Source organism: Ailuropoda melanoleuca, chromosome 11 (assembly GCF_002007445.2).
Source record: "Ailuropoda melanoleuca isolate Jingjing chromosome 11, ASM200744v2, whole genome shotgun sequence".
In the NCBI taxonomy this organism is placed as follows: Eukaryota; Metazoa; Chordata; class Mammalia; order Carnivora; family Ursidae; genus Ailuropoda; species Ailuropoda melanoleuca.
Window position 1 is genome coordinate 100081086 of NC_048228.1, and position 24898 is coordinate 100105983.

A 24898-nucleotide genomic window follows, 5' to 3' on the forward strand; every position below is an offset into this window, starting at 1 on the left:
AGGCATATATGGAACACTGGCTCTATGTTTGGGGCTAAGAATATCATGGTGGATAAGCCATGGCCCCTTTTCATGGTGTTTGCTTGCAGTCTCTGGGGTAGACTAGATGGTCACACAATCAGGGATTTCAATATAACTTGGTGTAAGTTGAAGAAGAGAGAAGCACTGAAGAGGGGAGGACTTATCCTGGACTGGAGAAGCAAGGAAGGTCTTCTGGAGTATATGGTATTTGAACTGATCCTCAGAGCTAAAAATGAACTAAGTTTGTGATTAAAAAATAGGAAGGGTATTCTATGCGTCAGGGTGACAGAGAGAGATGGAAATGTGAGTGAACTATCCTGAGTATGAGGGGGTTTATATGTAGTTGGATGTTGCTGGAAGATGAAATGTGTGATCTTAATGGTGGAGAATGAGATTAGAAAGTTGATAGGTCCAGAGCCAGATAACCCTTTACTAGATCCCAAGTATGATGAGCAGAAATCAGAGGGTTTTAAGCAGGTCAAATTTCAGCTTTAGAAAGATGAATTAATTAATGCAATGCTGGGTTCTATTATAGACAAATCCTAAAACCTCAGTGGTTGATGCAATACAAGATTATTTCTCAGTGGTGTGTAAGCCAATTGGTGGCAGTAAGGGGTCTGCTAAGAGTCTCAGGTTGACACTGAATCTGCCCTTTTTAACACAAGGCTTCCAAAGCCATTAACAACGGCTTCCAAGCCATTGACGTTATTCCCAGCAGACTGAGGAAGGGAACTAAGAAGGCTTTTGCAGAAAGTTTTTAAGGATTAGGCCAGGCATCACTCCCATCCATATTTCACTCTCCAGAACCCAGTCAACTCAGTCACATCTCAGCAGCTCACAACAAGGCAGCCAGGCAGGTGTTGCCAAGATGTTGCCCTGGAGGAAGGGAAACCAGTTTGGTGAATGGCTAGTCCATCTCTGCTCTAAAACATCTCTTTGGATCAGCAGAAAATTGATTTAAAGGACACCAAACAAAAAGACAGTTGTACTCATGCATGATAGAGGGGATTTTAGGGTGTAGAAATAGAGATTAGAGAGATGGTATAAGAATCCTTATGGAGACAGAACTGCCAGGCCTTGAAGTGTGGATGGGGGAGGAAGCATGAGAGAGAGGAAGGAGGTGACACTGGGCTTTCTTGTCCGGTTGATGATGCATTCTGGAAAGACCAGGAATTACAGGACGAGAGACAAGTTTGGGAGGAGTGGAAGTGGGTGGAGATACAAATGTGGTTTTAGGCCTGTTGAGTTTGTACAGCTCATGAGACTTGTAAGTGGCTGTCTGACAGGCTGGGCTCAGAGAAAAGACCAGATTAAGGAGAGGGAAGAGTAGGAAAGGTTAACATATACAAAGTCAAATTAACATGGGTTCCTGCACTGAGGAGGAGAAGAGACAAAAAGAAATGGCAGACAGGGAGAAGAACAGATGACTCTCCAGAAGATCCAAACCATATAAACCTTCTGGAGAATGTCACGTGTCTTTCTCCTGTGGAGTGACTTGAGTACATATGTGTTAGTCCTTGCCAGGGGCCAGGAACTATGCTTTGTGCACCTGTCCACTCTCAAGGAGCTCAGAATTTGCTGGAGGCAAATGGTTGGGTCTCCCATAGATGGATCTTCCCCACAGACAGGGCAAAGTTTCCTATCCAAGGCGAACTATGGGTCACCAGAGGGGCATTTCCTTCCATGTGCCTGGAATTCCGCCATTGCAAACTCAGTTTTTGAATAAGCTGTTTGCCTTTTTTGGGGGGAGCCACATGATATAGTGGAAAGAAGACAGGCTTCAGAGGCAAGGAGTAGAATACGCTACCTAGTAGTGATAGGCCTTGGGCTGATAACTTAGACACTCTGAGCTTTGCTTTGTTATTTATTAAACGAGAACAATAAGAGTAACACTGAGCACCCTAAGGGTAACCTGCAATAATGGGAAGTTCTTGATATTAAATGTGCCGTATTCCATAACAAGAATAATGGTAAGATGATGATGATGATGACGGCAGCTAACAGATAGTGGCTACTATGTGCCAGGACTATCTAAGAGCTTTACAAATACTCTGTTAATCCTCTTAACAACCCTATGAGGTAGAATTATTACTTATTTTCTTTTGACAAGTAAGACAATTGAGGCAGAAGAGACATCAGGCTTGAAGATGTAACTGCTTCTGGATGCGCAACACTGAACACAGCTTTGAGAATAAACAACTCTAGGGGATGGCGGGTGGCTTGGAAAATACTCACTGGCCCCTGGGAAGGAGCCCGGGAACAGAAAAAATGGTGTGAGGTGTTGAAGTGTGTGGAAACTGGTGGAAGTGAGTGGGAGACAAATGTCACTACTCAATATTTGTTCAGGGACAGCACAGACACCAGATGGTTCATGTGTTCATTCAGACGTTCAGTATCCTCTTATTGAACATAACTCTGGGGCAAGCCATGAGCTGGGCTCAAGAATGCCCTCCTCCCTGGCTTCCAGAAGCTTCTAGTTGATTCCAGGAAGGGCAGAGTGATGAGTAAGCGGAAATCTGTAAGTGCATTCCTTTTCTTTTGATCCACCCTATAATGGACACATAGGTATTTTTTTGCCCATCCAACATCCATTTCCTTTCTTTTGATTTTTCTTTTGGGAATTACTCCTCAGCCATGTTGTGCAACAGTCATAGTATTGGCCTATGATCCAGACTAGAGTGGCCAGGCAACTGCCTCTAGAATTAGCTTTTGAATGGAGTGACATGGTGATGAGACATGTCTGCACCTCCTTCATCTGGACTCCAGCACTCTGAAGAGACTTTCCTTTGGTTCCTGGAGCTTTAAGGCCCTGGAACTGCCGCACCTTCCTTTCTTCATTGTTGTGTGTTTGCTCATATCATATCTATATGTATACAAGTATATGTGTCATACACACACACACACACACACACATTTTTTCCCTTATATTGACCAATTGCTTTCTGTTGCTTGCAACTAAAGACTTTTAACTAATACTGACTATTTTTCTGACCATGTGACCGTCTTTCTGACCATCTTTCGGCCTCGGTGTTTCCACCTGTAAAATAGGAATGGTGAAACTTGCTACTTACCCTCGGGAGGTTGTATAGATTAAAGGTGTATGTCAATAAAATGCTTTCAGGTGCTTGGATGAAAGTTGCTGTAGAACTACAAAGTCTCCATCTCCATTTTAGCTGCACTTTCAAAGACAGACTTTCTTTATACATCATAAAACAGCTTTTATCCCGAGAGGATGTGTTTCTCATTTTACTGTCTCTGTAAACAGTTCAAGGATTACTCCATACTTGCTGTGTTTCCAGAGCTACCATTGGAGATGAAAGCCCAGCTTTAATGAGCATGAGAGGTTGCTGTATGCTACAGGGAGGAAATGTGTTCATTATTGCTATTATGTATTAGTTAGTGATAAGGAAGTTGGCTCAAATTTTCAGGTGGTGGCTTTGTTAGCTCTTTAGGGCTAATAGTCACATTCTTACCTCAAATTAAAAAAATGCAAAAACCCCACCGATGTTAGAACAGAAAGAGCTGCATCATAGAGCACTCGACAATTATGAAAGTACGTAACATAAAAAAACCATAACACCTTATAGGTTCTACAATATTTTATGATTTTCATAACACTTATACTTTCCCCTGGACTGGTCTTGATTCTAGAGTATCTGGCAGATGCCAACAATACATAAGGCTTCTGAGCAATTCGTTTTAAGTGAATCATTCTTATAATATGCCAACATGACAGTTGTGCATACTTATCAGAGAAAATTGGAAATGCAGAAGGGTAGAAAGTTAAAGAAAAATATATCAGTATTTCAATGGGTTTGCTGCCCGAAGACAACCATTCTTTAAATTTCTATGTGTACCATTTTCCTTTTTGTCACAATTATTTTGTAAGTATTTCATGTTAGTTGATAGAATTTTATACTCTGTGGCTTTTTTTCCTTTTATACGACATCGTAACTCTAACAGTTATCTATTGCCACCCGAAGACTCAGCAGATTAAAATAAGAGCCATTTACGATTGCTAATGAGTTCAGGGGTCAGCCGGAAGCTTCTTCAGATCTGGTCTCATCTGGACTCGCTCATGGGGCTGCCATCAGGTGACTGTGGTGGAGTAATCTAAGTTCTCTGGGGGTTCACGGCTACCTTACACTTGGTCTGTCATCCTCTAGGAGGCCAGCCTGGACTTGGATGTGTGGTGGCAAGATTCCAAGAGAAAGAGAGAGACAGAGAGAGACAGAAAGAACGCAGAAGCAGGAGAGGTAGGTACAGTGACTGCCAATGTTAAGTCACGAGGCCAGCCTGCATTCAGGGGCTGGGAAGAAAGCCCCCACATCTCTGTGGGAAGGGGATCCCTTGTCATTTGCAGTGGTCAAAGATACAGGGAGGGCTGCAGTACTGTATCTAGAGTTTGTGGTCCGCCCCCCATACTAACAGAAACATATTTCTATATTACATCATAGACTTTTTAATGACTTTATAGTATTACCCTGAGTGGCACCGTCACAGATAATTTGCACATTTCCATAGTTTAAGACATTTCGGATTTCCCATTTTGTTTTCTGGGGTACAACACACAGGTGTATGGGGAGAAAGCGTTTCTACTTGAGCTTATTAATAAAAAAAATCCTGATGTAGAATCATAGAAATGAATGTATTGTTTTATAAGTTTATAAATATTTTTATTATTTTTCCTTCATAATGGCAAAGCATTTTGTGAGGGGCTCACACCCATTGCAGTCCACATCAGTAGCATAAGAGTGCTCATTTCACTGGCCTGCCACCAATATTGAATACTTAAACCCCCAAAATCTTTGCTAATACAAATAAGGAACTTCTCTGCCCCGCCCCCAGCATTTCGTTGATGTAGTTGGCGTTTATTTAACTGCTAATAAAGGAAGAGATGGAGAACCCTAGAGAGAAAGAGAAACAGATTTATATACTCAGACAAGGTTAGGAAAAGCTGTGTCCCATTCCCATCTTCATTTTTCATAGTGGACATGTTCTGAAGATTCCCACAGGAAAGTAACATGTTCAACTCTCTTGTCGAGTCACTGTTTTCCTAATTATGTTGATCACAGAACACACATTTTTTTTTTTTGCAAAGCAGCAATCAACACCTTGGAAAAACTTTCGGGTAAGACATTCCTGAAGAAATGTTGCCTTAATAAAATAGGTTTTCTTCATGGTGGGAATTGGAGAGACCACGGGAAGGCAGGAGCGGTCTAGGCACCGGCTTTTGGTTACTTCTACAATCATGCTAAACTTCATGAAAGAGAAATGAAACTTGTCAACAAAAATATTCAGCTTCTCTTTCCTCCTGCTTTTTCTCTTTGTAGTGGTAACCTCAAGAGCTTTCAGGGCCTGTTTTAAGGGATGCATTCTTTTCTGTAAATAGCAGACTGGCATTTTTCTCTTCTTCACATTTCCATAGCCGGGTGTATCTGACAAGTGGCGCAGTGCCTACGGGGCTGGCCCTTTTCTGGGACTTTGCTGCTCCAGGTGTGGCCTGCAGATGACCAGCCTCTGCACCACCTGGGAGCTTGGTGAAAATGCAGGGTCTCAGGCCCCACACAGACCTCCTGCATCAGATGTTCTGGTGATTGTGCTCACAGGAAAGGGGGAGAAGCACTGAACCAGGAGGCAGCTGGCTAATCTAAAGGACTCGCCTCTTCCTCCTGACCATTACTTGCTAATTTAGCCACCACCGCTGTGCACTGCAGGGTTACTGGCTTATAGTGCTCTCATCATCTATCAGTCCTGGATGGTGCCGGGTCACAAGCCCTTTCTCCTAATTCCTTGAACAGATTTGCTTACCAGAATTAAAGCAAACAAGTGAAACATACCAAATACAGAGGCAAAGCAAAGAGAAGGAAGGAAGGAAGGAAGAGGAAAGAAAAGAAAGAAAGAAAGAGAGAAAGAGAGAAAGAGAGAAAGAAAAAGAAAGAAAGAAAGAAAGAAAGAAAGAAAGAAAGAAAGAAAAAGAAAGAAAGAAAGAAAGAAAGAAAGAAAGAAAGAAAGAAAGAAAAAGAAAGAACCCTCCAGCCCCGAACAGCTGGTAAAGCAGCCCGGGCCCCTTTTGTGTCTTGGTCTCCTCTTTTTTCCTGTGTCTTCTGTCCTGTTGCTTCCTGGAGAGAACCATCTCACAGTTTACTGGCATCCCCCTCCCCTGCCCCTTGCCCTGATAAAGAGAGACAGACCTGAGATGTCTTGATTATTTTGTGGTCAGGAATGAGAGAGCTGGGTCCCCCAGGACAGGAGACGATCCCGGGCTCCATCCGCTTTCTCATTTCTTGTCTCTTTCTCAGAGTATTCCTGTCAGCTCTTCTCTCCCCCTGCTGCCCTTTAAAGAGACTCTGCCTCAGCCCAGCTACAGGGCAGTGACTTTATTGTGCCGGATCCCTTGCTCTAATCATAGCATGACACAGGCACTGTATTCAAGAACCATATGCATTTACAACATGGGGTCATTTCTTAATAGCTTCTGGGCTGTTAGCCTGAGGATGGCAGGAGATGGAAGCCCGTCAGAGTTATAAAGTACGAACTAATGACTTTTAAGTGAATTATCTCACTAACATACCATCCAGAAGTAGTTAAAAGCATGGGTCAGAAGGAGACACCCTTGTTCTGCCACTAATTAGCTGTGTGACCTTGGGCAAGTTACTGAACCTTTCTGTGCCATAATTCACTCCTCTGTAAAAGGAGGATAAGGGTAATTCTTGTTTCGTAGAGACTGGGTTGGCTGCAAAATTTGTAGGACCTAGTCCTAATTGAAAATGTTGGACCCCTTGTTCAAAAGTTACTGAGAATTTCAAGATGGCCCCTCTGGGTGCAGTGACCTAGGCCACTAGAGGCTGTCCTTCCTCAAACTATTAGCATAATTGCTGTGCCTAGGATATGGTGAGAATTCAGTGAACTCCAGTTATCCATAAGGCTTTGAAAAACATGTTACTTATCCTATTTTACAAATGAAAGAACAGAGGCTCTGGAAAGTAAAATGACTTACGCAACAAGGTCAGACAGCCCAGAGGTTGAGCTGACACTCACCTGGGGTCTGTTTCCAACAGGAATGAGCAGGAATCCCTGGGAGGTGAGCAGTGCTGTAGAGAGAGAGTGCCAGGGGCCCAGGCGTCCACCCACTGCCCTCACTGTCGAGAAGAGCAGAGAGAGAGTTGCAGAGCTTACCCTGTGGCGTCTGGACACACTAGTCAAAAGCAGGACTGAGAGCCTTTGACTCAGGTTGGGCTCCTTCTGAGATCCCAGCAGAATTTTTAGCTTATGTTGATCAGAAACTGAAGACTGAACATCATTTCTCAGGCCTGGGTTTCCTAAGTCCTTGAATGAATCCATCCCAAGCAGAGAACCGGGTTCTCTCCCCCGGCCCACCCATCAGGCAGGAGTGTTTCCTGGCTTTGGGCTGCAATATTTCCTGGACTCCAAAGAGTGAAGAATAGCCTGAAATACTCCCTTCAGCTTGGGGTCGCAGAAATCTGGCTGATTAGCCTGGTCAAGAATAATTGCGTGTCCAACCAGGAGCCCTAGAGAAGGTTATGTATAGTGAGCCAGCACGTGGGGGGTGTCTCACACAATCCCTTTCTACTTGGTGGGAGTGCATTCAACAAGCACACGTTCATCGTCTGCTCTGGTCCAGAAAATGTGTTAGGTACTTTACACATGAGCTCTTTTTTTTTTTTCTTTTTAAAGATTTTATTTATTTATTCGACAGAGATAGAGACAGCTAGCGAGAGAGGGAACACAAGCAGGGGGAGTGGGAGAGGAAGAAGCAGGCTCATAGCGGAGGAGCCTGATGTGGGGCTTGATCCCATAACGCCGGGATCACGCCCTGGGCCGAAGGCAGGCGCTTAACCGCTGTGCCACCCAGGCACCCTACACATGAGCTCTTTTAATTCTTCTGATAGGCCTGAGGGGCAGGCATGACCCTTCTCACTTTACAGATGAAGGCACCAAGGGCAGAGAGTATGGCCACATGCCTTAGTCCCACGACCTAGGAAGGGGTGGAGTCAGGTTTGCCTGCGGGTCTCTCTGGTCAGACCATACCGTGCTATACCATTCTATACCATACGTCCACTTTTAATCACTGTACGGTGAGCTTTTACAATTAAGATGATTAATTTCATGTGTCATTTTGACTGGACCGTGGAGCACCCAGATGTTTGATCAAACATTTTTCTTGATGTTTCTGTGAGGATGTTTTTGTCTGAGTTTTACGTTTAACTTAGTGGCCTGAATAAAGCACGTTGCCCTCTCCAATGTGGGTGGGTCTTGTCCAATGAGTGGAAAGCCTGAGTAGAAGAAAAAGCCTGACCCTCCTCAAATAAAAGGTAATTTTTCCTGCCTATAGGCATGAACTGAAACACTGGCTCTCCCTGGGTCTCGAGCCTGGGGGCCTTCCGACTGGAACTGAGACATTACTTCCCTGGGTCTGCAGCTCGCTGACTCACCCCACAGATCTGGGGACTTGCCAGTCTCCATAATTGTGTAAGCCAGTTCCTTGCAATGTATAAATCTCCTCTATCCTATTGGTCTGTTCCTCTAATTTTTGATACAAAGATATCAATATTCTAGGAACTGTGCTCAGCACTTGGGAAATACAGGGACACAGCAAAGACAAGAAGACCAGAGTCCCTGTTTTCAAGGCACTCACAGGGCGGGGAAGAAAGTTAACAACATAGCAGGTGTATTGCTGCTGGGGAATGAGAAGGACTCGATGGGACAGAGGAGCTAGGAGATGAGGTTTTAGGCAGAAGGACCAACGAGGTCAAAGGCAACAAGGCACAAGGGCAACCCAATTGGGTTGGGGACGTTTGTGAAAAATTCTGGAAGGATGAAGTTGACAGAGTACCCATCAGGTTCCAGTCAGGAAAACAGAAATCACAGCAAGTGATTAACAGCAAGCATCCACCGAGGAAGACTGGTTGAAGCAGGTACTAGAGAGCTAACAAAGCAAAATGGAATCTGTGAGGTAGCAGAGATGTCAGTGTGGGAAGCAGCAGCCATCCCTAGGGCTGGGGGCAGGGGTGGAATTTGGGATAACCAGAAGTTAGAAGCTTGAAGATGTTTCTGAGGGGCGCCTGGGTGGCTCAGTTGGTTAAGCATCCGATGACTCTTGAATTCTGTTTGGATGTGAGAAACAATGGCAGAAACACAAGGGGACCCAGCCTTCTGATCTTAAGGAAGCACTTTTGCATAGGGGAGGTTAAGGGGTGCCTGGGTGGCACAGCGGTTAAGCGTCTGCCTTTGGCTCACGGTGTGATCCTGGCGTTGTGGGATCGAGCCCCACATCAGGCTCCTCTGCTGTGAGCCTGCTTCTTCCTCTCCCACTCTCCCTGCTTGTGTTCCCTCTCTCGCTGGCTATCTCTATCTCTCTGTCGAATAAATAAATAAAATCTTTAAAAAAAAAGAATTCTGGCCTTAAAATAGTCCAAAGCTGCCAGGGTTCAGATGTTGACTTTGCCAGCTACTTCAAGATCTGTGACCTTGAGTAAGACATTTACGCTCTCTTCTTCACTTCCCTCCTCTGTGTAATGGGGATAATCATGGTATCCAGTAGAAGGGATTAAACGTGGTAATGGCTGTCAGGTAAATATCCTGGGGCACCTGGGTGGCTCAGTCGGTTAAGCATCTGACTTCTGCTTGGGTCATGATCTCAGGGTCCTGGGATTAAACCCCATGTGGGCTCCAAGCTCAGCAAGGAATCTGCTTGTCCCTCTGCCCCTCCCCCTGCTTGTGCTTTATGTCTCAAACAAACAAAATCTTAAAAAAAAAATCTTTGCCTTCTCCATCAGATCTTTGCTCAAGTATCCACCTCTCAGTGCAGATTTTCGTGACCACTATTTCAAATTGCACCCGTTACCCCTGCACTCACCACATATTGTTCCCCTCACATGCCTTATTCCTCTCTCACCTTTATCATCTTAAAACTTACAATTAATTTGTTTTGTTTATTGTCGATCTCCCTAACTGGAATATGAGCTCCATGATAACTGAACATTTGTTCTGATTTGTTGTCTAGCATATAACTGCTGTTTGATGAATATTTATTGTGTGAATGAAAAACCTTGCCATAGTAATGGTAAGCACAAAGAAATGTTAGCAATCACTAATCACATGAAAATTATTTTGGCCTTCCATAAACACACTGCCACCACAGGACTGAACTTGGTTCCATAAGGTGAGATGTTAATCTCCTTTGAAAGTCTCTCAAGAGAACTAATTGAGCTAAAATTCCAGGACCTCAATAATAGCTTGAAAATTTTAGTTTTTTGGACATGTACTGGGACATCTCTCAAAACTGTCCAGTCGGGGGCGGTGCCTGGGTGGCTCAGTCAGTTAAGCATCCGGCTCTTGATTTTGGCTCAGGTCATGATCTCTGGGTCTGGGATCAAGCCCTGCATCGGGCTTTTAGCTCAGCATGGAGTCTGCTTGTCCATGTCCCTCTGCTCTTCCCCCTGCTCATGTGCTCTCTTGCTCTCATTCAAACAAACAAACAAACAAACAAATAAATAAAATCTTACCAAAACAACAACAACAAAACTGGCCAGTTGGGTTGACTCCATGGATGTGACTGAGGTGAAACATTCTTCTTGGCCCACTTTCCTTTCAGTTATGATATAAAAGAACAAGAAACAGAACTTTCATGCCTAGAGCATACCGGAAAGACACTAGTAATATGCTAACACCTCCAGGTGAAACTTCTCCACTTGCCCTCTTATGACTGCCAGGTAGGAAATTAAAATCTTAGCATTCCAGAGAGAAATTGCAGTACCTTAGTATATGGTACATTAAAAAAAATGCTACTAACTGCTAGTTCTGCCTACCTTAATGAATAAAAATGATTTTTTTTTTTTTTTTTAGCTTAACGAAGAAACCAACCACTTCTCTACCTTGAACTGAGTGTGTGTATTTCTTCTTTCAGTGCGGCCAGTATGAAGCATCTTGATACATGTGGGCTATATGGTCGAAGTTAAACATACCCTGATGGTAGGGAACATTTTGACATTCCCAGTGTCAACCACCTGGCTTGGCTCCTTAGTCAGGAACTAAGAAAGAGGTGGGTGGCTTGCATGGACAATGGGTTTGCTCTTGTTTTTCATTCTTGACCAGCACTGAGGCATCCTGGTAGGTGGGAGGTCACTCTCAAGTAATGGGAGTTAAGGACAGACTCTGTCACCTGGGGCAGATGGGTGCTAATAGTGATGGTGGCTCACACGGGTTGAACACACACTGCCCGCCCAGGCACTGTGGTCAATGACTGATCTCACCAACTTTCACAGAACTCCAAATGTCAGTAGGTGCTAGTTATCCTTATTTTACCGATGAGAACCTTGAGGCTTAGAGGAATTAAATGAGTTTCCCAAGCTCACACATCTAGTAAGTCAAGCTACTGGGATTTGAATCCTGTGATTCTTACTCAAAACCGTATTCTTAGCTATTTTTAAACAAGCCAGAGTATTTAGAATCTATATCTTGCTGATGCTAACCTTCCTTTGGTAGTCTTTTCAGAGGAACATTTGAGTCCTGCCTCAAATGTGCAAACAGAGGGGAAAGGGCCCTCTGCTCTTCCCTGGGTCTCAGCAAGAAAGGGGAGCAGCGCCCCTTGAAGCTAAGTGCAGGGACGACAGGGTAATTGGTGAGCTCCTCCTGGGGTAGGCAATGGATGGGCAAGTTACTTAACTTCTCAGTTCTCCTCTTTTCTCATCGGTGAAACATAATAATAGTAGCCAACTCCTGGGGGATATTGTAACAATTAAACGAGATAATATATGCAAATAACTTAGCACAATGCCTGGAATGTGGTAAGCCCTTACTAAACTCTTACATGTTACCAAGGAAGTGGTGACAAGGCGTTTTCTTTTGCATTAAGTTACTTCCCTTTCAGTGAAACTTCAATCTTTAAGATGTCACAAACATCTTAGACAATCTCCTACAATCACATTTCCCAAAATGTGTTTGTTCCTTGTATCTTGGAGCCAGAATGCTCTTCTCTGAATGAGTTCTGGGATCAGTTGTGTTTTGGAAATACATTTAAAATTTCTTCCTTTTTGAAAATTAAATGCTCTGAAAGTTTTATAATAAAAACTTCGTTAAATTTGGTTTCACACACCATCTTCTGAATGCTGTTTTAAAAACACAATTAACTAAAATATTTTTATGACTTTATTTTTCTTTTTTAGAGCAGTTTTAGGTTCACAAAACAAAATTAAGAGGGAAGCACAGAAATTTCTCATATACCCCTTGCTCCCACATCTACATAGCTCCCCCCGCCATCCACGTCCCCCATCAGAGTAGTGCATATGTTAACAATTGATGGATCTATATCAACACAACATAAACACCCAAAGTCTGTAGTTTACCTTCAGGTGCACTCTTGGTGTTATGTATTCTGTGGGCTTAGAATAAATGTATAATGACATGTATCCACCATTTTAGTATTATGCGAGAGTATTTTCACTATCCTAAAAATACTCTGTGCTCCATCTATTCCTCTCTCTTCCCACTCCCCACAATCACTGGAAACCAGTGATTTTTGCTTTTTCAGAATGTCATAGTGTTGAAATCATGTAGTATTTCAGGTGTTCAAATTGACTTCTTTCCCTTAATAATGTGCATTTAAGTTTCCTCCATGTCTTTTCATGTCTTAATAGCTTATTTCCTTTTAGTGCTGAGTAACGTTCCAATGGACCATAGTTTATTTATCCATTTACCCACAGAAGGACATCTTGGTTGCTTCCACATCTTGGTAATTACGAATAAAGCTACGATAAACATCTGTGTGCAGGTTTTTGTGTGGACACAAATTTTTGACTCCTTTGGGTAAATACCAAGAAGTGTGATTGCTGGATTGTATGGTAAGAGTATGCTTAGTTTTATAAGAAACTGCTAAACTCCCTTCCAAAGTGGCTGTACCATTTTACATTTCCACTGGCAACAAATGAGAGTTCCTGTTGCTCCACATTCTCACCAGCATTTGGTGTTGTCAGTGCTTTGGATTTTGGTTGTTTAAATATCTCATTGTTGCTTTAATTTTCATTTCTCTGATGACATATGATATGAAGCATTTTTTTTCATACGCTTATTTGCCATCTGTATATCTTTTTTAATGAGGTCTTTGGCCCACTTTCAATTGGGTTGTTTGTTTTTTATCATTGAGTTTTAAGAGTTTTGATATATTTTGGTTAATGGTCCTTTATCAGATGTGCCTTTTCCAAGTATTCTCTCCCAGCCTGTGGCTTGTTTTCTCATTCTCTTGACATTGTCTTTCCCAGAGAAGAATTTTTCAATTATAATGAGGTCCAGTTTATCAGTGATTTCTTTCATCAACTGCGCCTCTGGTGTTGTATCTAGAAAGACATCACCACACCCAAGGTCATCTAGCTTTTCTCCTACATTATCTTCTAGGAGTTTTATAGTTTTGTGTGTGACATTTAGGTCTATGATCCACTTTGACTTAATTTTTTTTTGTGAAAGGAGTAAGATCTCTGTTTAGTTTTATTTTTGCCTGTGAATGTCCTGTTGTTATAGCACCATTGTTGAAAAGTCTATCTTTGCTCCATTGTGTTGAATTTACTCTTTTGTCAAAGGTCTGTTGACTAGATTTATGGGGGTCTATTTCTGGGCTCTCAGTTCTGTCCCATTGATCTATTTGTCTATTCTTTCACCAATGCTGTCTTGATTACTATGGTTGTATATTAACTCTTGAAGTTGGGTAGTATCAGTCCTCCAACTTTGTTTTTATGCCTCCATACTGTATCAACTATTCTGAGTCTTTTCCCTCTCCATATAAACTTTAGAATCAGGTTGTTGATACCCACAAAGTAACTTACTGGAATTATAATTTCCAAATGCTTTTGTTATAGAAGTTCCTTTTTTCACCTAGTAGTTATTAACATTCTTTGGAATATACTTTGGAAATGACATTGTATATAATTTCCTCATTCTTTGTGTATCTTACGTAATTTCCTAATTCTTTGGGTATGAGTCTTTTCAGTTAATTTTCAAATTTCTTGATTATACTATATATGACTCTTAATATCCGCCATAGAACTGGGCACATAGTAAGTACTTAGCAAAACAAATGTTGCTTAGCCAATTCACTGGGTTCTGTGTTCTATTTCAGAGCGAGCCCTTCAGCCCAGCCTTGTGTGAAATGACCCCACCTTCAGGCAGGAGTGTAATGTCATGGAGGGAGCACTGGATCCAAAATCTCTGTGGCTTACTTTCCTTCTTTACAACTTTGGTATCCCAAGTTAAAGAGCCTCTGTGTTATTTTCTACCTTTAAATTCTTTGTAATCATGAATTAGGGGCAGTACAGTTGGTGAAATTTTACCATACAAATATGCAAAATAGAGGGAGGGGATATAACCTTGTTGAAATAAACAAAGATTAACCAAATGAGAAAAACAAAGACTGTTTATTCAGAGCTTGCTATAGAAAGGGAGTCAGCCACCATTAGTTGTGTCTTGGCAGACTCGAAGGCAGGCAAAGTGGGAAAGCTTTAGAGTAGAAAGCCCAGAAGGCTTCAGGTATGTCCTGATTGAAGGCTGTTGGCATGGGAGAACTGTAGAGGGGATAATTACAAGTGGAGCATCCTATGTGTTTGGTTGGGGTTCATATTTAGCTTTTTCTGGTTGGTCCTAAGTTGGAAACAGGGACAAAAATTAGGTAAGCTGTCAGCTATTAATCAAATCTTGGCCATTTTGGGTTGATTGTTACAGTGGCTATGGCTTGACTTCCTCGAGTGTTGCTAAAGATAGCAGTCTGACATCCTACAAGTGTGACTTAGAGCAGGCTGGCCTCCTGGGCTGGTTACCATAGATAAGGATTTGGTTACCATAGATAAGGATTTGGCAGGTTTGGGGTCAGAGTTCTATTTTTAGGTACAGTCAGGCCATTGTCTGTTTATATTTTTAGTCTTTTATCTTCATTAACTGTTTGTGTAAAGTTCAATTCAGCTCAACTCAAAAGTTCTCCAAGTCAAGAGAGTATATCCAGAATCATGGTTTGTGTTGTTAATAAACATGACAATAGATAAACTACAGGTGTCTCCAGACTTATTTTCTGGTAGTTCACGAGTACTACAGACCATCTGTGGGATGCAACAGTTAGCATTTTCTGATTCTGGAAAAGGCATCCTCTAAACTCTTACAAGAGTTGTGAGTTTCCAAAGATATAAAGGACATTTTGGTGTCCGTGGCCTCAGAATTCTTGGGTACTCTCTACCACTCCTGTGGGAACTGGAGGTCACAGAGATTTAACTCCTGGTGTTGATTATTTCTCAGAATATGAATTAAGATTGGACTTGGTTTGGTATAACATTTCTCAGAAATTTTGGAATAATTCTTAGGCTCTCTGCTTCCTTTATTTTCTTTAATATGAAAGGAAAGAAGTTCCTGTCCAGGAGTCCACACACTCTGGCCTGTGGCTTTTTTATGCAGCCTGAGCTAAGAATTTTTTTCCCCCATTTTTAAATGGTCATTAAAAAAAAAAAACAAAAGCAAACCAACAAAGAACAAAGAAGAATATGCTATAGGGACTGTAGGTGGCCTGCAAAGTCTAAAATATTTACTCTCTGTTCTTTTAGAGAAAATGTTTGCCACCTGTGATCTCGGTCAATTAATAGAAAGCCTTTGCTGGATTTTAGAAGTAGGGTCCTCTTCATTTTCAGTGCAGTGGGGGTGGTGAGGTGGGGCTGCTGTCTCACATGTCCACACAGTGGCTCTAGAGGAAACACCAGTCTTACTTGTCAGGCTGGACAAGGAAGGAGCAGCTGGGGGTGTTCTCAGAGGATCTGACTTCAGCTGGCTCCCAGGAACTGTTGACCTGAGGTTTTCCTTTGTGTTTTAAACCATTGTGCCTCTTCCCATGTGACTGCTGCCTGGGCTGGTCCTGCTGCTTTTTCAGGTCTAGCCCTTGCCCTGGCTGGAGAGGAGTCAGGACTTTTAAGGCTTCAAGAGGTTCTCATCCCAGAGCCCAGTCCTTCTGAGTAAAACTCAAAGCATGTTTTTCTTACCTTTTCCATTTCTTGGTTCAGGAGGAAAAAAAAAAAAAAGCTGAACTGACTTTCTGAGAAAGTGCTGTAGTGCAGTCATCAGACGTGTGGGGACAGTGTGTAATACCATCCTCAAAATGGTTAGAGCACTACAGTAAGTGAGGAGGTTGGACACAAATGCGGGTAACGGCATAGTCTTACCTTTTAAAACAAACAATAGACAAATAACAAAATATGCATCAAAGCAAGGCATCAGGAAAGAAATACCCCAAAGTTAATTGTGATTGTTGCAAGGAATTGGATTTTTAGGTTATGGTTGTTTTTTTCCTTTAAGTTTTTCTATTCCTGCAAATTTTCCCACCAAAAACATGTATGGTTTAAAATCAGATTTATAAAAAAAATAGTTTGACCTAGCACTACTTGGGTGTGTTCTAGTCAGAAGAAAATAGATACATTTATACTCAGATGTCTTCCTGGGAGCAGATGGAAAGTGAATCCAAAGATGTAATTTGGATGAAATTGTCACAGTTACCAAAAACTGGCAGAAAATGAAAAAAAGAACGGTATTAGGGAGCCTTGAATTATTCTGGTAAATTTTTTTTTCCATTCTCATTTTACTTGATAGGCAAAGACCTTTTTTTCTTGCTTTAAGTGTTCTAATGTTGGAGCTGCTAAGAATTATAGTTGGCCTAATCCTTAATATATTTAATTTTCAAAACATGGGACTTCAAGTAGAAATAAAAGCCCTGAATGTATTTGAAACTCGCTGATGCTTTCTTTTTTACCTAGGACAAATCCATTGCTTCTCATATTTATTTTTATTGCATCTATAAATCGATTTGGAACAATAAAAACCCAGAAGCCTGAATATCAGGAAGGAAAGGAGACTTGGTCACAACTTGTTGATAAGTCTTTGAAATACATATTTATTTTGAGCCACAAAAATACCGTGCCTCAGCATCCTTTCTCCTTAATAATGGAGAGCAGTGTCTTCTCAAGTAGGCGGCCCATGAGTTGGCAATATGGCAGCCCTGCACCTTTTCAGGGCATGGTCACCATTTTATTTTCACAGACATTGTTTTTGTTGTAGCTTACTCCTCTTCTCTCCATGGGCCTTGTTTAGAAGTGTGAGCAATCAGGGCATTTCATTCTGTATTTCCTGTGCTCAGTCTCAGCAGGGCTCCCATTGTTGGCTGCTCTGTGCCACAGACACTATAACCCTGTCCTTTCCTCATCCACTCACTTGTCTGGCTGACTTTTTAGATTGTGATCTCTTTGAGGGCAGGGATCACACCCTATTCTTTATATTCTGAACAGCTGCCGCAGAGCCTAGAATGTTGGCTTTGATGTAGTTTCTTAAATGAATGAGTATAGTGAAACCAAATGAAGTAATGAGTACTTACTCTGTTTCAAGCACTGTTTTAAGTACTTCGCCTGCATTAATTCATGTAACCCTCATAAAATATAGTCTGAAAGCTCTATTCGTATTCTACTTACATGTAAATGAGATGGAAGTACAGTCAGTGGTGATCGTAGACCTTCTTTCTGTAGAGCAGAGGCTGTTGAGAGCTGTGTTTCTCCTAATACCTCCCTTCTAGATCTACTGATGTTGATGGAGGAAGTGACCCCATGGAATGCTCCTCACCTTAACCCCGGGCAAGGGAGGCAGCCTTTGAGCACAGTCATGAGTCTAAATAGAGATACTCCCTCTGCTAACCTCATCTAAACTACTCCTCATTTCTCAGCCTGTTAGTGCGTGAGGGTGCCTGGTATCCATCCAGAGCCTTGACAGTCAAAGCAGGTTGGTCTCCCGCATACCTTATGAGCAGACCCACGCACACAGGCTGCTGAGGTTTGGGCTGTCTTTGGGCATTTGTCTTGAATTCTGTTGGTTCTGCACCCCTGATCTCCCTCCCTCCTCTTCCAACCTCTACTTGACTGTCCTCTGGCCCTCTTGTCTTTGTTTTTAGCTCCAGCCCCTCCAGCTCTTTTGTTCTGCAGTGGGCACTTGGCTTCCCAGGCTGAGACTCACTGCCTTTAGCCAGCACTCACCCTGGACTCTTCTGTTCCTGGCAGCTTCTGGCAAATGTCCTGCCTGACCAAATTCCAACTTGAGTCCCAACCCCCAGTGCTGGCGTAGCCCTGAAGGCATTGATGGAATTCCCCTAGAGCTTTTCACATGGGTAAACAGATAAATTGTGTGTTGGGTTATACATCTCTAGTTCCAGAATGGGAGTGGAAGAGGGTGGCTGTAAAGCTTTCATGATCAGACTTGGCCTCATCACCCCATCCTTACCTGTCAGCGCTCTTCTTCTTTCCCCAAAACACCCATTTGTCCTGTCTCGGCCTTTGCACACCCCATTCCCCCTGCACAGACGACTTTATCCCCACCTCGACCCTCAGCTCTGGCTCCTGCTCATCCTTTGGGCTTCCGTTTTGATGTTGCTTCCCTTGGAGAGTCTTCACTGCCCACAACCCCCACTCCTGGCCTGGATCACGTAGGTGCCTTTTCTTTTTTCTCCTTCATCTCCTGGTGCATGTCCGTCATCATCATCATAGCTGATGTTCACGTGGGCTTCATCAAGGCAGACACGGCTTGAAGAATTTGACAAGAATTAACTTGGTTGCTCTTCCTCAACAACCCTGATGACAGACAGATACCATTTTTATTTCTGTTTTACAGATGAGGACTCTGCCTCAGGTAAGTTAATTAACTTGTCCGTGGCTGTGCAGGTAATTTGGGGTAGTCAGGGTTTGAACTGTGTAGTCTGGCTGTGGAGCCACTTGGCGTACTGCTGTCAAATGCCTCTCGTGTGTGGCATTTTTCATACTGCTTGCATCGTCCTGTTACCCCTGTTTTATTCACAGCTGCATTCTACCACGCAGGACGAACCCCAGTAAAAATTAAGCTCAATAAATACTTTTTGTGGAATGAATTCCTGAATTCTGGTTATGGATACTTTATGTCTTGCAAATTCAAATCAAACATTCCTGCTTCTTGATTTGATGTGATCAATTGTAACTAAACAAGGACAGCCAAACAACTGGTGTGTTGTCTTTGGGTTCCTTAATGATTTCTGTGTTAATCAATCTTATTCAATATGAACAATCTGAGCTCAAGGGAAAGTTGTCTGTCCAGCCACAGCCCCTGTGTTTTACACAGGAGGAGACTGGGGCTGGAGTGTTTAAGTGACTAGTCCATGGTCACACAGGAAGCCAGCGGCAAACAGGATGCCAGGTCAGCTGGTTTCCAGTCCTGTGTCCTTTCTCTGTGCCTGGTCAAACAGAAATTACAGTCACATGAGGGTGCGCAGTGAAAACAAACACCAAGTCTGTAACCAATCTGATCATGACTCTAAACAACACGAGGGGGCATGTGGCTCCCGGGCTCCGTGGAACTGTCCTCAGACCAGAGTAAACATAGGGCTTCTGATAGGGAGGCATGCTCGGCCCAGAAAGGGCCCAGATTCTGCAAAGCTCCAAGAGTGTTTTGTTTACAGTGAGGCTTTTTTTTTTTTTTCCTTTGTGATCTTGGGTACATTGTTTTGCTTCTCTGGTATCTAGTCTCCTTGCTAGTATGATGGGGCATTATGGACTAAATGTTTGTGCACTCCAACATCTGTCCAAATTCACATCTTGAAACTCTAACCCAGAATGTGATGATATTTGCAGGTGGGCCTTTGAGAGGTAATTAGGTTCAGATGAGGTCACGAGAGTAGAGCCCGCATGATGGAATTAGTGTCCTCAGGAGAAAAGGAAAAGAGACAAAGAGACTAGAGCTATCTCTCTCTCTACGCTGCTGGAGGACACAGAAGGCAGGAGGCAAGCTCTCATCAGGAGCCAGCTCTGCCAGCACCTTGATCTTGGGACTTCCAGCCTACAGAACTGAGAGAAATAAATTGTTACTTAAGCACCTGAGTTTCTGGTATTTTGTTATAGCAGCCCAAGCTGATTAAGACCCAGACTTTTATGAGCTTGATCTTGAAGGCTCCTTCTGGCTCTGCAGTTCTCACAGTCTTTCTCAAGGTCTCCTCTGTTATTGGCTGTGTTTCATTCCTGCCACTCTCCTGTCCCCCAAGCCATTCCTCCTCACTGGTATGTTTTCTCCAACTCTTTGCCATTAATCAGAGTCTTCTGCTAACTTAGAGACTGAGCATAAGCCTCAGCCATAGGCATGGAAGAAAAGCAATGCATTTTGGTCAAGTCTAGGTACTTCTCTTCATTTCTATGTAACCTTGAGTCAGTGCTAACTCCTCTATGCCTCTATCTGTAAAGTGGAGTTAATAATACTTATAGGATAAGAGTTTTGTGGCCATTACATGGAATCGAACATGGCAATTTCCCAGAAAGACTGAGGATCAGCAAAATTTTTCTAATAAGGCCAGACAGTAAATAATTTGGGCTTATGGTACATACTGTCTTTCAGCTTTGCCATTGTAGGGCATAAATTACCAGGGACGATATGTCAATGAATGGGTGTGGCTATGTTCCAATAAAACTTTATTTACAAAAACAGGTGGCAGACTGGATTTGCACCTCCTACCTGCCTTACTGCACTTTGCAGTCCCTTGTAATAGCTGATGATTCTCCGTACTTTTTTTTACCCAAACGAACTTCAGGCTGTCTTGTACTGTCTCTGTCTTTCTGTGAGGCCCCTCCTTCCCTCCCTGCCTCACCTTTCCTTTTCTAGATAGTGGGTATTTTGAAGTCCAGTGTTTTGTTTGGCTTCTCTTCATCCAGAGCTCCAAACACAAGCGCTAGTAGATGTTCTGTAAGTGTTGAAATGAAATGAAAAAGGGTCCCCCTCATTCCAGGCTCAGAGTCCAGTGTCTGAGGGCCCCAAATGCAGCAGTGTGGGCCTGGCGCCATGGGAGAAGAAAGCCTTTCTGAGGTCTAAGGGGGCCTGCAGACTGGGCGGAGCTTTGCTTTATAAAGAGGTGCTGTGCTTTGACATTAGTGAAAAGCCCCAGCTGGCACACTGGGGAGCCGGCCAGCGGCGGGAGCTGGCGTGTGGGTCCGCTGCAGAGGTGTCCTTGTCCTGCCAGCGCGCCTTGGGCTCTGCTGAGAGGGGGGGCATTGTTCCTTGTCCATTGTGTGGAGTGCAGGGTGTTTGGGGTATGGGCAGGGTGGGGAGCAGCCACTCATTTCACAGAGCTCAGCTCAATGAAAACAGAAAGATAAAGAGCCAGAAGAGGAGGAGGAAAACGCCCACCATGTTAATGTGCCAGCTCGGAAATTGAAGTGACCTGCGGGGCGAGCATTCTCGGAGCAAGGATGACATTTGCTGTGAGTCGCTCTGGGCTTGGAATGGGAAATGGGCTTTTAGATGTTGGTAATTGGAATGCACAGAAATTCAGTAACCCATCTGGCAGTTATTCTGCTAATCTCAGTATCCTGGCCAGGGGCCAGGCAGGAACAAAATTGCGTTCTCTTCTCTTAATCCCCATTGCAGTTCCCACTGGACTCGGCAGGCCCCCAGCCCTGCAGATTTGTCAGGGCTGCTCTGCTGGGCTCAATGGCTCAGGGAAGGCCCTAGAAATGCCACTACCTGTCTCTTGAGCCTCCGACACAGCCAGACACCAGGAGGGGTCAGGAAGGAGTGTGGATGGATGGAAGACCTAGGCTCTCAGAGTCATTTGGGTTTGGATTGAATCCTGGCTCTACATGGGCAAGGTAAAGAATTTTGTCGCTCTTTAGTTGAGAGATGGTCTCTGGAGACCAGCTTCCAGGATTCACGTTTGAAGTCTGTCACTTACTGGCTCTGTGATTTGAGTAATTACTTAATGTTCTGTGCCTCAGTTTCCTTATGTGTAAAGGGAACAGTTTTGTGCCTTATCAAGGTGCTGTTACGAGCATCAAATGAGCAAATGAGTACACACACACACACACACATTAGAAGAGACCTTGCCCGTAGTGCACATTTGTATGGGTTTAGGACTTCAGTTGTTATTTCCTCACGCAAAATGGGGATAACGACATCCACTTTTAGGTGTGTTGTAAGGATGTGATGAAATCATGAATGTGAAGTCCTCTCCCCTGGGCCTGGTGCATAGTAGGTCCTTAGTGAATGCTGGTAACTTTGTGCATCCCCTCACTACAGACTGATTGCATAGCATGAGGCTAATTGGCAAGAGTCCTGAATTACGGACTTGGCTCTGTCATCAGTTAGGTGTGTGACCTCAGACCTGTTACTGCCCTCTCTGGTCTTAGGTGTTCTTCCTCTAAGATGAGGAGGTCAGCCTGGTTTCACTGTTTCTGCTCTAATATTCAGGCTTCCTGGAAGGACAGGAGAACTTACTGTGGGTAGCTGTCTGGTAGAGATGTGCCTTTCGCAGTAGCTCAACGTTAGATGGTGGGGGCCCCAGGCAGGTGTTTCAGTGTGTGTACATTGGTGAAACGTGTTAAGACAGGCCCCCTGTGCAGCCCACCATACTTTCTTCCAAAGAAGGAGAACCAGGCTTCCTCAGCCTTTAGTAGCCCTGAACTCATCACCATCATAGAGGTAGTAAACATTTACTAAATGCTTTACACCTATTAAAACATGTGGCCCTCATAGACACCCCAGGACGTGGGTGCCATTATTATCCCCATGTTGCAGATGAGGAAACAGGACACAGAGAAAGTAACCTGGGGGAGGGGGGGAGGTCGCACACCTGCTCTGTGGAATGGGCTTTGATCACAATGGTTAGAGTTCTGAGGTTGCCTCTTTACAATGGGTCATATCTGGCAAGCCAGTAAATCATCAGGCTTTAGGCTGCATGTGCATAAGTGGGGCTGTCCAGGGGGCAGGCATACTGAATTGGTCTGGGGACCATCCCACACCTGCTGGAGGCCAAGGACAGATGGCACGTTTTCCTGGGTCACAGCTACCCAGCCTGGTTGGAGCTTGGAGGGTCAAGTGAGTGCACTGTCTTCTGGAGGCCCGGGAGAGGTAGGAGAGAGGCTTACTGCTGAAAGGACACACCCGATTGTCACCAGTCTTCTTGCTGCCATTCTCATGCCGGTGATGGCATGCATTGGTCAGGGCATGGGATGGTACTTGGGCATGAAGAGGCAGGTCATTGCCAGGTAGAGACCTTGAGGCACCTTGAGTTCAGGAAGCATCAGACCGAGAATCAGAGGCCCTGCAGAGCTTCCACATTGCTTAGCTCTGTGTTCTAAGAAAAACTACATTTTAACATGACGTGAGCCTTTGGGGGCTTCGACCACTCAACTTCCTTACATAGGTCCAAAGTTAAACTCTCGGGGCTCTCTGGAGAAGAAAAGCAAGAGTGCATTCATGTGATGTCCTAAGAGTACACAGAATGTGGTTCCTCTGCTTCTATGTCTGTTCCAGACCCCTTAGAGGTCCCATCATGTCTTCAGCAACTCCCTGAGCATCAAACCCTTTGCTCAATACAGAGTTCCCATTTTACAGGTGAGGAAGCTGAGGCACAGCCATTAGTCAGTTGGTCATGAGCACGCAGGCTGTGGCACAGCTGGGATTTGAAACCTGGTGTTTCTTTCTTTCTTTTTTTTTTTAAGGTTTTATTTGTTTATTTAGAGCATGCGTCGGGGGAGGGTCAGAGGGAGGGAGAGAGAGAAGCTCAAGCAGACTCCCCGCTGAGCACAGAGCCCGACGCAGGGCCCAGTCTCACAACCCTGAGCTCATGACCCAAGCGGAAATCAAAGAGTCTGATGCTTAACCACCTGAGCCACCCAGGTGCCCTGAACCCTGGTATTTATGAGCCCAAATCTTTGCGCTTGACTGCTCCTCCCTACTGGCGTAGAGGGGAAAGTCTGTACTCCCATGGCTTAACACACAAGGTGTTTCTTGTCCTGGCCCAGCACTTCTGCTCACTCATGCCACTCTGCAGCCACAAGAAGTTTTTGCTATTCTGATGCTCTCCATCCTTTGCCCATCCCTGCCTTGCCTAGGCCGTGTGCCTGCCAAGATTTCCCTTTGCAATTTTCTACTCATTTATTGACACTCAGCTCATATGTTACTGTCGTAGGGAAGCTTTTTAAATTATTTTTCATGCACTAGTGAACAGCGTCCAGTCTCTGTTCTTCCATTTGCACTGATCCAACTTTATCTTCATATTTCTTCCCCAAAGAACTTTCTAGAATATAAATCTGATCCTACAACCCCCTGGCTCCATCACCCTTTAGTAGTTCCATTTTGTTCTTAAGATGCCTGACATAAAAGGCTAGTCCTGGCCCTTGCCTGCCCCTCTCTTGAATCTTACCTCACCATCCCCTATTCCCCTACCCCCTGATCACCCTCCCCCAGTAAACTTCTTTCAATTCTCTGCCAGCAACTTGCTCTCTCACTTCCTTCCTTTCTGTCTCAGTCAGCTTGGCTGCTGCAACAAAATACCATGGACTGACTGGGTGACTTAAACAACAGAAATGCATCTTCTCTCAGTTCCGGAGGCTGGAAGTTCAAGGTCAGGGTGTCAGCAGGATTGGATACTGGTCAGAGCCCCCTTCCTGGCTTTTAGATGGTCACCTTCTGGCTGTGTCCTCACATGGCAAGAGGCAAGAGGGCTCTGATCCCATCCTGGAGGCCCCACACTCATTATTACCTCATCTAACTCTAATTACCTCCCAAAGGCCCACCTCCAAATACCACCAGGTTGGAGGTTAGGGCTTTGGTATTTGAATTTTGGGAGGATGTACGTATTCCGTCTGTAGCACCTTTTCACATGGAACTCCTCCTTCCTGGGACCCCTCTACCTCTGTCTACACTGAAACATGTCTCCTCATTCTTGTAGTCTTGGTTTAACCATCTTTACCCCAGGGAGACTTCCTTGTCCTGTAAACCCCTGTATGTGCTCCTACAGCCTCCATGGTGAAACTCTCTTCTACTTGCTGATGTGTCTCTTCTCTGG

The 24898-nt window shown here is 43.9% G+C and overlaps 2 long non-coding RNA genes across 2 annotated transcripts in view; one reads left to right on the forward strand and one right to left on the reverse strand.

The window, feature by feature from the left end:
* Nucleotides 1–7114: 7114 nt before the first annotated feature.
* LOC117804465 lies at nt 7115–17585 on the reverse strand. Its single transcript, XR_004628934.1, has 3 exons — nt 17523–17585; nt 10551–10632; nt 7115–7163 (listed from the first exon to the last, which is right to left on the reverse strand). It is a non-coding gene; the product is annotated as an uncharacterized LOC117804465 (long non-coding RNA).
* Nucleotides 17586–22675: 5090 nt separating this feature from the next.
* The window catches only part of LOC109489589, a 49983-nt gene continuing 47760 nt past the window's right edge, over nt 22676–24898 (forward strand). Inside the window, exon 1 of the long non-coding RNA XR_004628933.1 lies at nt 22676–22956. This is a non-coding gene — a long non-coding RNA (uncharacterized LOC109489589). The remainder of the gene's footprint in view (nt 22957–24898) is intronic.